Raw genomic sequence first — 11615 nt, forward strand, 5'->3', positions numbered from 1 at the left:
CTAAAAGCTATATGAACTGGTCGTCTAGTACGTTCGGAACAGAGAGTTTAAGGAGCAGGTTTCTGGGTGCAATAGAATAGATTCAAGGCATAATGTACAGACAAAGGTATGGTAGGATGTGAGTACATTGGAGGTAAACCTAGGCATTGAGTAATGATGAGAGAGATATTGTCTCTAGAGACTTTTAAACCAGGTGATGTCACTGCATATGTGGGAGGTGGAACTAAATGGTTGGTTAAGGCATATTGAGCAGGGCTAGAGGCTCTACAGTGAAATAAGACAATAATCACAAATCAGGACAGTAATGGACAAGGCATATTGATATTAGGGACAGGCATGCATAGCCGAGTGATCATAGGGGTCCAGTGAGTGGTTGGGCTGGCTGGAGACACGGCGATTCAGACAGCTAGCAGGCCGGGGCTAGCAAGCTATCAGAAGGGCCTTAGAGGGATGTTGCGAGGGAGGTCTGTTTTAGCCTCTTTGTGTGGTGTCGTCGATAGACCAGTCGTGATGAATTAGTAGGGTTCCGAGTAGCAGAGGGTTCCAAGTCCAATTGGCAAAATAGGTATAGTAGCCCAAGAAATTGGCTGGTGGATCTATTCAGCTAACAGTCCAATATGCTCTAGACAGCTAGCGGGCTGCGGCTAGTAGGCTAGCAGATGGGCATTCAGGGGACGTCGCGACGGAAGGGCCTGTTGGAAAAAAAAAACTTGGGCAGATTACGTAGGTAGTCCATTCGTGATGGATAAGCAGGGCTTCGTTGAGTAAAAGTGGCCAAGGCCAATTGGCAAAATAGGTGTAGTGGCCCGAGAAATTGGCCGATTGGCCTATTAGCTAGCAGTCCGATATGCTCTAGACAGCTAGCGGGCCGCGGCTAGCAGGCTAGCAGATGGGCATTCAGGGGACGTTGTGACGTAGGAGCCAGTTGAGTACCCCCTCGAGCAGATTACGTCGGTAGTCCAGTCATGAAGGATCGGCAGGGTTCCGAGCCCCGTACCGGCAGTAGAAGGGGTCCGGGTATTATAGCCCAGGAGTGGCTGATGGGCCTCTTCAGCTAGCTTCTTGGGGAAGCTTTGGGAGGTTGACACTGGATGAGCTTTGTTTGCTTTCCAGTTCTCAGTTTCCCACTTAACACCCCTATTCTCCTGGCCACCTCCTACCTCTGACACGTCCACTATCTAAGGAATACAAGGACATAAAGAACAAACTAATATATAAAGTGTTGTTTTTCATGAATCTTTTTGCCTTGTTTCCAATGAATAACATTGTGATGTTCTTCTATAGGCTTTCTCAGATGGTCCCATTATATCCCCAGTGCCCCTTCACATCGCTGTACTTGTAGAAGCCACTGGAAACTGATCAGGCCAATACAGTTCAACAAACAAGAGATGTGAGCAGAGAGGACCCAAAGCACACATTCTGCAGATTCCATCCTTCTGTCAGCTCTCCCTTTTTTATCTGTTATTTTACCAGGTAAGTTGACTGAGAACACATTCTCATTTGCAGCAACGACCTGGGGAATAGTTACAGGGGAGAGGAGGGGGATGAATGAGCCAATAGTAAACTGGGGATTATTAGGTGACCGTGAGGGTTTGAGGGCCAGATTGGGAATTTAGCCAGGACACCGGGGTTAACACCTCTACTCTTACAATAAGTGCCATGGGATCTTTAATGACTTCAGAGAGTCAGGACACCCGTTTAACGTCCCATCCGAAAGACAGCACCCTACACAGGGCAGTGTCCCCAATCACTGCTCTGGGGCATTGGGATATTTTTTAGACCAGAGGAAAGAATGCCTCCTACTGGCCCTCCAACACCACTTCCAGCAGCATCTGGTCTCCAATCCAGGGACCAACCAGGACCAACCCTGCTTAGCTTCAGAAGCAAGCCACCAGTGGTATGCAGGGTGGTCGGCTGCTGGCTATGGACCCATGGACCTCTCCAACCTTTCTCCTCAAGACAGGCTCTCCTGTTCCTTCTCTCTCCTCACTCTTAAGCTCAGTTTCCTGGGTAAGAGGTCCTCCAAACATGGCTACAAAGCTGGGCATAGAATCTCTGGTGGTCTGGTGAGAAGTGTGTCCAATAGTGGCCTGATTTGTTGTCCAGTGATGGTAGATATTGCTTAGAACTGTGTGTCAATGTTGAAAGGTGGGGCACTGGCCCACTGTTTCGGGATCATGGGGGGCATCAGGGTCTCACAAAGACCCTCACCATCTGGGATTCCAATGTGTAATGCCAAAACACCCACCCAGATAACAATAGTAGCACACTTCAAAGTAATTTCTCAATAATGAAGAGTCAAATCAGAGCGAATTGAAAAGCAGCCTCCAAAGAAATAGGTGAGTTCTAGTGTTTGGAATGTTTGATTGGACTGTTGGAATTAGGTTGTCGTGGTACTGCCATACAGTGGCTTATGATGTCACAGTTGTTAGATGTGACTATCCACAAGTTTCCTATGTCCCATGATGCCTTGCGCGAATTATGGGCATTATTTCTGGTTCAAAGTAAACTAACGGAAGAGCTTGCCAAACTAATAATGATGTGGGAACACAACCTGACAGGGATCAAAAGGGTAATATTAGCCTACCTTTACCCTCCATAATTGATGGTTGGGAAGATGACGTGAAGAAGTGGCCTCGTATCACGTACGGTAGCATATTTACTTACTTTGTTGAATCCGTAGCTTGCGATGGTAAGGCGATGAGCAACTTAAAAGGTTTGGAGGCGTACCAATACCTACACAGTCACAAAGTCAGTCGGGTGTTATTGAAGGATGTTGGAGACGACCTTGTCTACCTAAAAGCAGACATAGAGCAGAGTCAGAGCCTGCACACATCTCATTGCAAGGCGTGGGTACTAGCATCAACGACAGATGTCATACAGACAGCGGGTTGCTCATGTATTGCGGGGCCAGGACGCTCTTGTAGTCACGCTGCAGCAATTCTGTGGAAGATCCGTAAAGTACATACTTTATTAAGAAAACTCTTCAAGTTACAATGTTTTTGTTATAACGTTGTCATTTAACTTTTTAATAACAAAAAACAAAAATGACATTCATCTTCATATTCCATCTATCATCAGTACCACCATTTTGTCTGGCAAAATATATTGGTCCAAAGTCCATTTATTGCATGTTACTGTTCTGAGGTAGGTTCTCCATAGGCACATCATACATTCCATTCCTCCACACTGAGGGGACAAAGGATTTTGTCTGCTGCCTTAAGATTTACAATGGGTGTAAGGTGTCATAAACCCCCCCACCTCTATACCTCTCTATCTCTCCCCGCTGGTGGGTGCAAGACTTGTCTCTGTAGGATTGTGGTCCACGGTAACCTGGCCCGAACAGGCCAGTCATGACAGTCCCCCTCTGGTGGGTTCAACTTGGAAGGATTCTTCATGTTGCAACCCACCATAAGAATGACCATCGGGTGTCCTTGTCTGTGGATCATCGTAGCAGTACCCCCGGTGATTTACCCTGATAGGCTTTCTGCAAGCTGCAGATCACCACCAGAATGGGCATGGGAGGTCTGGCGGTAACTCTGCGTTCAGGCCCATTGTCCGGTTGTCCCGGCTAGTGGATCTAGGCAGTACAGTAACGTAGGCAGACGTTAATAACACACAACACTCAGGCAATACATCACTACATTTCTTCCCCAAATGAGCGGCATTGTGGCACTGACTGGTGGTTATATGGGGAACTTGTTTATGGGGAACTTGTTTATAAAACTAAACGAATAAAACATAAATAAAATATATACAAAATATAGCTACCACAACTTAATCATCTAACTTGGACTATGTTCTATATACGTCTAAGGTCTTGGCTAAATGACTCTATCATGGCATTGTCTCTAATGTCATATATAGGGCAATCCTACTTAAAGGTGGGTAGTAAAGGCACTTCGAAAAATGGCACTCTAAATGACAAAGCTTACATTGGTGACATTACAGGGCTGACCAAGCGAATTCGGGAGAGGAGGCTGGGGATGGATCCTCTGATGGGGTTTCAGGATCTATTGCCAACTTTCCGAAAATCGCTTCCGTCCCACAGGTGGTCCAAGTATAAGACCTCATTAGGTCTTCCATTGCACGTGTGCACCTGTGTACGTAGCAGGTGCACACGCCACGGGAAATAAGACAAAGGATCATGGTAACAGTCAGGATACTGTCCGGCACCGTCCAGGAGCGGGCGACAGACCAATCTTTTGGCTTGTAGTCAGTCGGGTCAACTAAAAGTGCCCCATCCAGTACGCTAAGTTCAACAGTCATTGGTCCCTCATACTGGATTTGGTTTTGAATGGCTTGTGGTAACTCAAGGGAACGCTTAGCAAAAGCGTCAGACATTTCAATCTCTGTGTCTATCCTGTCGTCGGGAAGTTGGTATAGAGCGAGGTCATCTATGATAATCACCCCCTCTGGTACCTTAACAAAAACAGTCTGGTTGGGGAGGTTCAATTGGGTGGTTGAGTCATGGCGTTCGTAATTCATAGTGGCGGACACGAACGGGGTGTTAACCAACCATCGATTCCCTACAACCTCCACTTGTGTGGTGGTGGCACCATCCCTTGCTGTTAGTTTGGCTCTACAGTGTTCTTCACGATAGGCTTAAGAACACAAAGACGCTCAGTGTTATCCATGACGAACGGTTTGCAAGGACAGAGGTAGTGCTCGTCTTTGGTTAGAGTCCACATTATCAGGTTAGAAATCTGGATTGTTTTCCTGATAAGCTACGACTAGGGGGGTGGCAATTTTGACGTGGGTCTTGTTGCGCCAAAATCCTACATTTAGAACCGTTTTCAATCTATAGATATTCTCCAGTTCAACAACCGGCAGCGTCAGTAAAAATCCCACTTCATTACGTTCAAGATCAATGTTTATTGGGATTGCCGACCCCAGACTAAAGGCCAAATGTGATTGTAACGGCCTTATCGTGGTTGTAGTAGCTGAGGTCAATATGTTGTGTACTTTTGAGAGGGGCACTAGATATGAGGGGATTCTATTCATGGCCAAGTGATCCATAGAAGAGCTAACTTCACAGAGAAAGTCCTCCAATAACAATTTAACCAATTGGACATGGGCATAGTCATGGTTCATGAGCTCTACTAGCTTTCCTATAGACAGGAGGATTTTGTTCAGAAGAGTAGAGTGTGTGTTTACCACCAGAATAGTGTTCTGGAGAGACTTTCTCACATTTTGCAACCTGAGTGCCTGTGCTTTCATCTGTTGCTGAATAAGTGGCATCTCTTCAGTAATCTCCTTAACATTTCTCTTGACTGTGGCTAGACTGACTGCGTTGATGGCAATGGTACCTAGGGCAAATAGCAACCCTACGGCTGCAGCTAAATCAAATCAAATGTTATTGGTCACATACACATGGTTAGCAGATGTTAATACGAGTGTAGCGAAATGCTTGTGCTTCTAGTTCTGACCGCTTGTGCTTCTAGTTCGAGAGTAGCGCCCCGACTAATCGTTTTTCTCACCTGGGCTCTGCTAGTTCTGACTGTGCGACTGTGAACTTTTGGAGTTGGGCCAACATATGGGCAGAGTCTAGCAGGGCGTGCTTAACTGCCTGGGTGGTCCAGTCAGTCCCGGCCCAACTCAAATGTGCTGCAGGTGGAATGTGTTGGCGGTACACGTTCTCTGCATCTAGGTGTGTGTACTCTGCAGTTAGTTATAAGGAGTCATGGATCATCGCTGAGAACGATTGCCGTCGGGGGTCTGCTCCTGATTACATCTGCTTCGTTGGTTTTGACCAGGGCGCAGAGTTTCAGGATCAATCAAAGGAACTCCATCTGACAGAAATGCATGATCAGAGATTTTGTTTGATTATTTCAGTTAATTGCTTTGTAAAGAAAAATATTTTGACAACCATTTTTCTGATTTTCCTATTTTGGACAGCACAGCGCAGGACAATATCAATAGTGACAACAAATGTATATCTTGTAGCTGGGAAGATAAGAAAATATGTTAGGTGCAATGTACTGATGTCCAGGAAGGGATGAGCAGAGGATACTTAAGAATGTTCTTAATACCTCTGACTTGCTAGGTTTCTATCTATTTCTTCTAGTCCAATGGGGGGGGGGGGGGGGGGGTGTACAACTTGAACCTACTTTAACGTGGCGTTTAGTCTAAATTTGTTGATTCTGATCTGATAAGCTACAGGTGACAGTTTTACCACAATCTCGTGTGGCCCCGTCCTGTGGGTTTGGTGTATATGTAGTACCACAGCTTATCCCTGACCTCGAACACCTGGTGTGAAGCCTTTTTGTCATAATAGGTCTTGTCACCTTCTGCAATTCTTTCCTTCAGCGTATGCAAAGGTAGTCTGGAGGTGGGTTTGCAAGTCCGTCACATGGCTGCGGCGACATCTCCCGGTTGGTACAGGAGATGCAGTGGAAGTGTAATTTGCCGGCCCGTCATCATTTCGAAGGGTGTTATTCCTGTAGACCTGTTGCGTGTGGCTCTGATCGCCATCAGTACCAATGGGAGTTTGAGGTCCCAATCTTTGTGGTTGGCTGCCACATATTTCCTCAGGATTCTGATGATTGTTTTGTTGCTCCTTTCTACCCTGTCCGAGCTCCTAGAGTCGTACGCGATGTGGAGTTTTGCTTTGACTCCTAGGAGCCGCCACAGTTAGGTCATTATAGCTGCCGAAAAGTGGGTTCCTCTGTTGCTGTCCACGGTTTCTCCTGTCAGGCCAAAATGACTGAAAACCTGGCTGAGCAAAAGAATGGATGTGTCAAATCAAATGTTAATGGTCACATACACATGGTTAGCAAATGTTATTGCGAGTGTAGTGAAATGCTTATGCTTCTAGATCTGACAGTGCAACAGTATCTAACAGGTAATATGATATCTAACAAATTCCACAACAAAACCTAATGCATACAATCTAGTAAAGGAATGGTATGAGACTACATAAGTATAAAATATATGGATGAGCAGTGACAGAGTGGATACGATGCAATAGATAGTAAAGAATAGATAGTGAAGTATACAGTATACATTACATACATATAAGATGAGTAATGCAAAATATATAAACATTCTTAAAGTGGCAGTGTTCCATTTATGGAAGTCGCCAAAGATATCAAGTCTGTAGGTAGGAAGCCGCCTCTCTGTGCTAGTGGTGGCTGTTTAACAATCTGATGGCCTTGAGATAGAAGCTGTTTTTCAATCTCTCTGTCCCAGCTCTGATGCACCTGTACTGACCTCGCCTTCTGGATAGAAGTGGGGTGAACAGGTAGTGGCTAAGGTGATTATTGTCCTTGATGATCCTTTTTGCCTTCATGTGACATCGAGTGTTGTAGGTGTCCTGGAGGGCAGGTAGTTTGTCCCCGGTGATGCGTTGTGCAGATTGCACCACCATCTGGAGAGCCCTGTGGTTGTGGGCAGTGCAGTTGCTGTACCAGGCAATGATACAGGATGCTCTCAATTTTGCACCTGTAAAAGTTAGTGAGGGTTTTGGTTGACAAGAAGGCACTGTCTGTGTGCGTGGACCATTTCAGTTTGTCAGTGATATGTACCAAGGAACCTAACACTTTCCACCTTCTCTACTACTGTCCCATCGATGTGGATAGGGGTGTGCTCCCGCTGCTGTTTCCTGAAGTCCACTCTCATCACCTTTGTTTTGTTGACGTTGAGTGTGAGGTTATTTTCCTGACACCACACTCCGAGGGCCCTCACCTCCTCCCTGTAGGCTGTCTCATCGTTGTTGGTAATCAAGCCTACCACTGTAGTGTCGTCTGCAAACATAATGATTGAGTTGGAGGCGTGCATGGCCACGTAGTTGTGGGTGAACAGGAAGAACAGGAGAGGGCTGAGAACACACCCTTGTGGGGCCCCAGTATTGAGGATCAGCAAAGTGGACATGCCTTGTATGCATCGCGGAAGTTAGAGTAGCAGTGGCCGAGTGTGTTACTTGCTCGTGTACTGCAATCGATATGCTGATAGAATTTAGGTAGCCTTGCTCTCAGATTATCTTTGTTAAAATCCCAAGCACAATAAATGTAACCTCGGGATATATGGTTTCCAGTTTGCATAAAGTCCAGTGAAGTTCCTTGATGGCCGTCTTGGTATCCGCTTGTGGGGGAATATACATGGCTGTGATGATAACCGAGGAGAGTTCTCTTGGGAGATAATGCGGTCGGCATTTGATTGTGAGGAATTCTAGGTCAGGTGAACAAAAGGACTTGAGTTCTTGTATGTTGTTACAAATACACCATGAGTCATTAATCATGAAACATACACCCCATCCCTTCTTCTTACCAGAGAGATGTTTGTTCATGCCAGCACGATGCGCTGAAAATCTCATTGGCTGTACGGACTCCGACAGCATGTCCCCAGCTAGCCATGTCTCCGTGAAACAGAATATGCTACAATCCCGGATATCTCTTTGGAAAGCAACTCTTTCCCTAATTTCATCGACTTTGTTAACTAGGGACTGGACATTAGTGAGTAATATACCCGAAGCGGTGGGTGGTGTGCGCGCATACGAAGCCTCACTAGAAGACCGCTCCGGCACCCACTCCGACGGCATTGTTTTGGATCGGCCTCTGGAATCAGTGCAAATGCCTCAGGAGGTGCAGACAAAGGATCCGCTTTGGGAAAGTTGTATTACTGGTCGTAGTGCGGGTAAGTTGACGTCTCTCTGATATCCAATAGTTTTTCCCGGCTGTATGTGATAACACTTAAGGTTTTCTGGGCTAACAATGTAAGAAATAATACATAAAAAAACAAAATACTGCACAGTTTCCTAAGGACTTGAAGCAAAGCAGCCATCTCTATCAGCACCATCTTGTCGTCATTGGTCGCGGGCAGGCACTCCACCCACTTTGTGAATGCGCAAGTTACTGTGAGGAGATACTTGTTGCCTCTGGCCGACCTGGCAACTGGGCCGACTCAGTCGATCTGGATTGAGCACCAGAGGTAAGACACACCCTTGTGTTGCAGGGGTGCTCTGTGAAGTGGCTTGGAAGGCTGAAACTGGCAGCAAACTAGACACCCCCTCATATATTGTGCCCCGTCTTGTTCCATGTGAGGCCAGTAGCAATGTTTCAAATGTAGTCTTGACCCCCCTATGGCCTCCACATGGCTTGTCGTGGACATGAGCTATCATTATCCCCCTCTGTGTTTTAGGAACCACCCACCTTCGTGTGCATCGGTTTCTGAAACATAAACCAGTAGGTAATCTAAAAGTGTGGGGTGCTGTTTAGTCGTGTGATCCTCCCAAAGCCAGTTCGGACAATGGGTGGTTGACAGGATCAGTCAGGAAAGCCATCAAAGTGGTGAGGGACTCATCTTGGTGTTGCATAGCTACCAGGTCTCCATTCAGGAATGAGTTTGCAACATATTATGTTCGTGGGAAGACGTTTCCCGCAGTGCTACATGGATACGCGTTACCACAGACACCATGGCCGCCTCAGTGATTATTGCATCTCGAGCATCGAACACCCAAGGGGTGCTGGTAATTGCACCAGATTCCACCATGATGTTGGCATGGTTGTTGCCAAGTTTGTCACGACCAGCTAATTTGAAGTTTCCCTTGACTTTCTTCCAATAAACCTGTATGCCGTGTTTGGTGACGAGGTCATTGCAGGCTAGAATAAGCTCTTTGTTTTTCACTTCTTTGCCACTTGAGGTGGTCATGTGCTTTTGTTTCCAAAACGGTAAGTGGCATAAGAAGGTGAGTCTGGCGTAGTTTGAGTCGGTGCAGATTGCCAGTTCTGACATGTTGTGTTTCACTGCCGTTTCCAGTGTGATAAGCAACTTCTGTGAACTGGCTGATCTTGTTGCCTAGCTGAAACTGAAGCGGTTTGCACGGAATGTCATTGTGTCATACCAATCCCACACCAGCTTGCAAGTGGTCTAGATGGCGGTAAGAACAGCCATCCACAAATGCCATCGGCATGCATAGGCATACGTTCTCTTCGAAGTAGTGATGGTTCGAAGGCAATGGCAGAGCTACGTCACGTGGGGGTGATGCGAAGTTGTTTTCATCGTCACCACAGTGTTGAAGCCCCACCCAAAGGCAGGTTTTTCACTTTTGCGTAGTGGACTACTACATCATGGCTCTGCAGTGTCATAAGCCAAGCCACTATTCTACTGTTGTGTACAGCACACTCAAATCAAATCAAATGTTATTGGTCGCATACACATGGTTAGCAGATGTTAATGCGAGTGTAGCGAAATGCTTGTGCTTTTGGTGCTGACCGTGCAGTAATATCTAATAGATAATCTAACAATTTCACAACAACTACCAACTACCAACTACAACTACCAAGTGTAAAGGAATGATTAAGAATATGTACATATAAATATATGGATGAGCGATGGCCGAACGGGATAGGTAAGATGCAGTAGATGGTATAGAGCACAGTATATACATATGAGATGAGTAATGTAGGGTATGTAAACATTATATAAAGTGGCATTGTTTAAGTGACTAGTGATACATTTATTACATCAAGTGATTTATTATTAAAGTGGCTAGAGATTGAGTCTGTATGTTGGCAGAAGCCACTCAATGTTAGTGATGGCTGTTTAATAGTCTGATGGCCTTGAGATAGAAGCTGTTAATCAGTCTCTCGGTCACAGCTTTGATGCACCTGTACTGACCTCGTCTTCTGGATGATAGTGGGGTGAACAGGCAGTGGCTCGGGTGGTTGTTGTCCTTGATGATCTTTTTGGCCTTCCTGTGACATCGGGTGGTGCAGTTGTCCTTGAGGTCAGGTAGTTTTCCCCTGATGATGCGTTGTGCAGACCTCACTACCCTCTGGAGAGCCTTATGGTTGTGGGCGGAGCAGTTACCATACCAGGCGGTGATACAGTTCGACAGGATGCTCTTGATTGTGCATCTGTAGAAGTTTATGAGTGTTTTTGGTAACAAGCCAAATTTCTTCAGCCTCCTTAGGTTGAAGAGGCGCTGTTGCGCCTTCTTCACCACGCTTTCTGTGTGGGTGGACCAATTCAGTTTGTCCGTGATGTGTACGCCAAGGAACTTAAAACTTTCCACCTTCTCCACTACTGTCCCATCGATGTGAATAGGGGTGTGCTCCCGCTGCTGTTTCCTGAAGTCCAAGCTCATCTCCTTTGTTTTGTTGACGTTGAGTGTGAGGTTATTTTCCTGACACCACACTCCGAGGGCCCTCAACTCCTCCCTGTAGGCTGTCTCATCGTTGGTGGTTATCACTATAGTGTCGTCTGCAAACATAATGATTATGTTGGAGGCGTGCATGGCCACACAGTCATGGGTGAACAGAGAGTACAGGAGAGGGCTGAGAACACATCCTTGTGGGGCCCCAGTATTGAGGATCAACGGGGTGGAGATGTTGTTTCCTACCTTCACCACCTGGGGGCGGAAAGTCCAGGACCCAGTTGCACAGGGTGGGGTCGAGACCCAGGGTCTCGAGCTTAATGACGAGTTTGGAGGGTACTATGGTGTTAAATGCTGAGCTGTAGTCGACGAGGTTGGTTTTCTTTTTGTAGTCCGTGATTGACTGTCGACCATGCCACATACGTCTCGTGTCTGAGCCGTTGATTTGCGACTCTACTTTGTCTCTATACTGACGCTTAGCTTGTTTGATTGCCTTGCAGAGGGCATAGCTACACTGTTT

Source organism: Oncorhynchus clarkii, chromosome 22 (assembly GCF_045791955.1).
Source record: "Oncorhynchus clarkii lewisi isolate Uvic-CL-2024 chromosome 22, UVic_Ocla_1.0, whole genome shotgun sequence".
Lineage (NCBI taxonomy): Eukaryota > Metazoa > Chordata > Actinopteri > Salmoniformes > Salmonidae > Oncorhynchus > Oncorhynchus clarkii.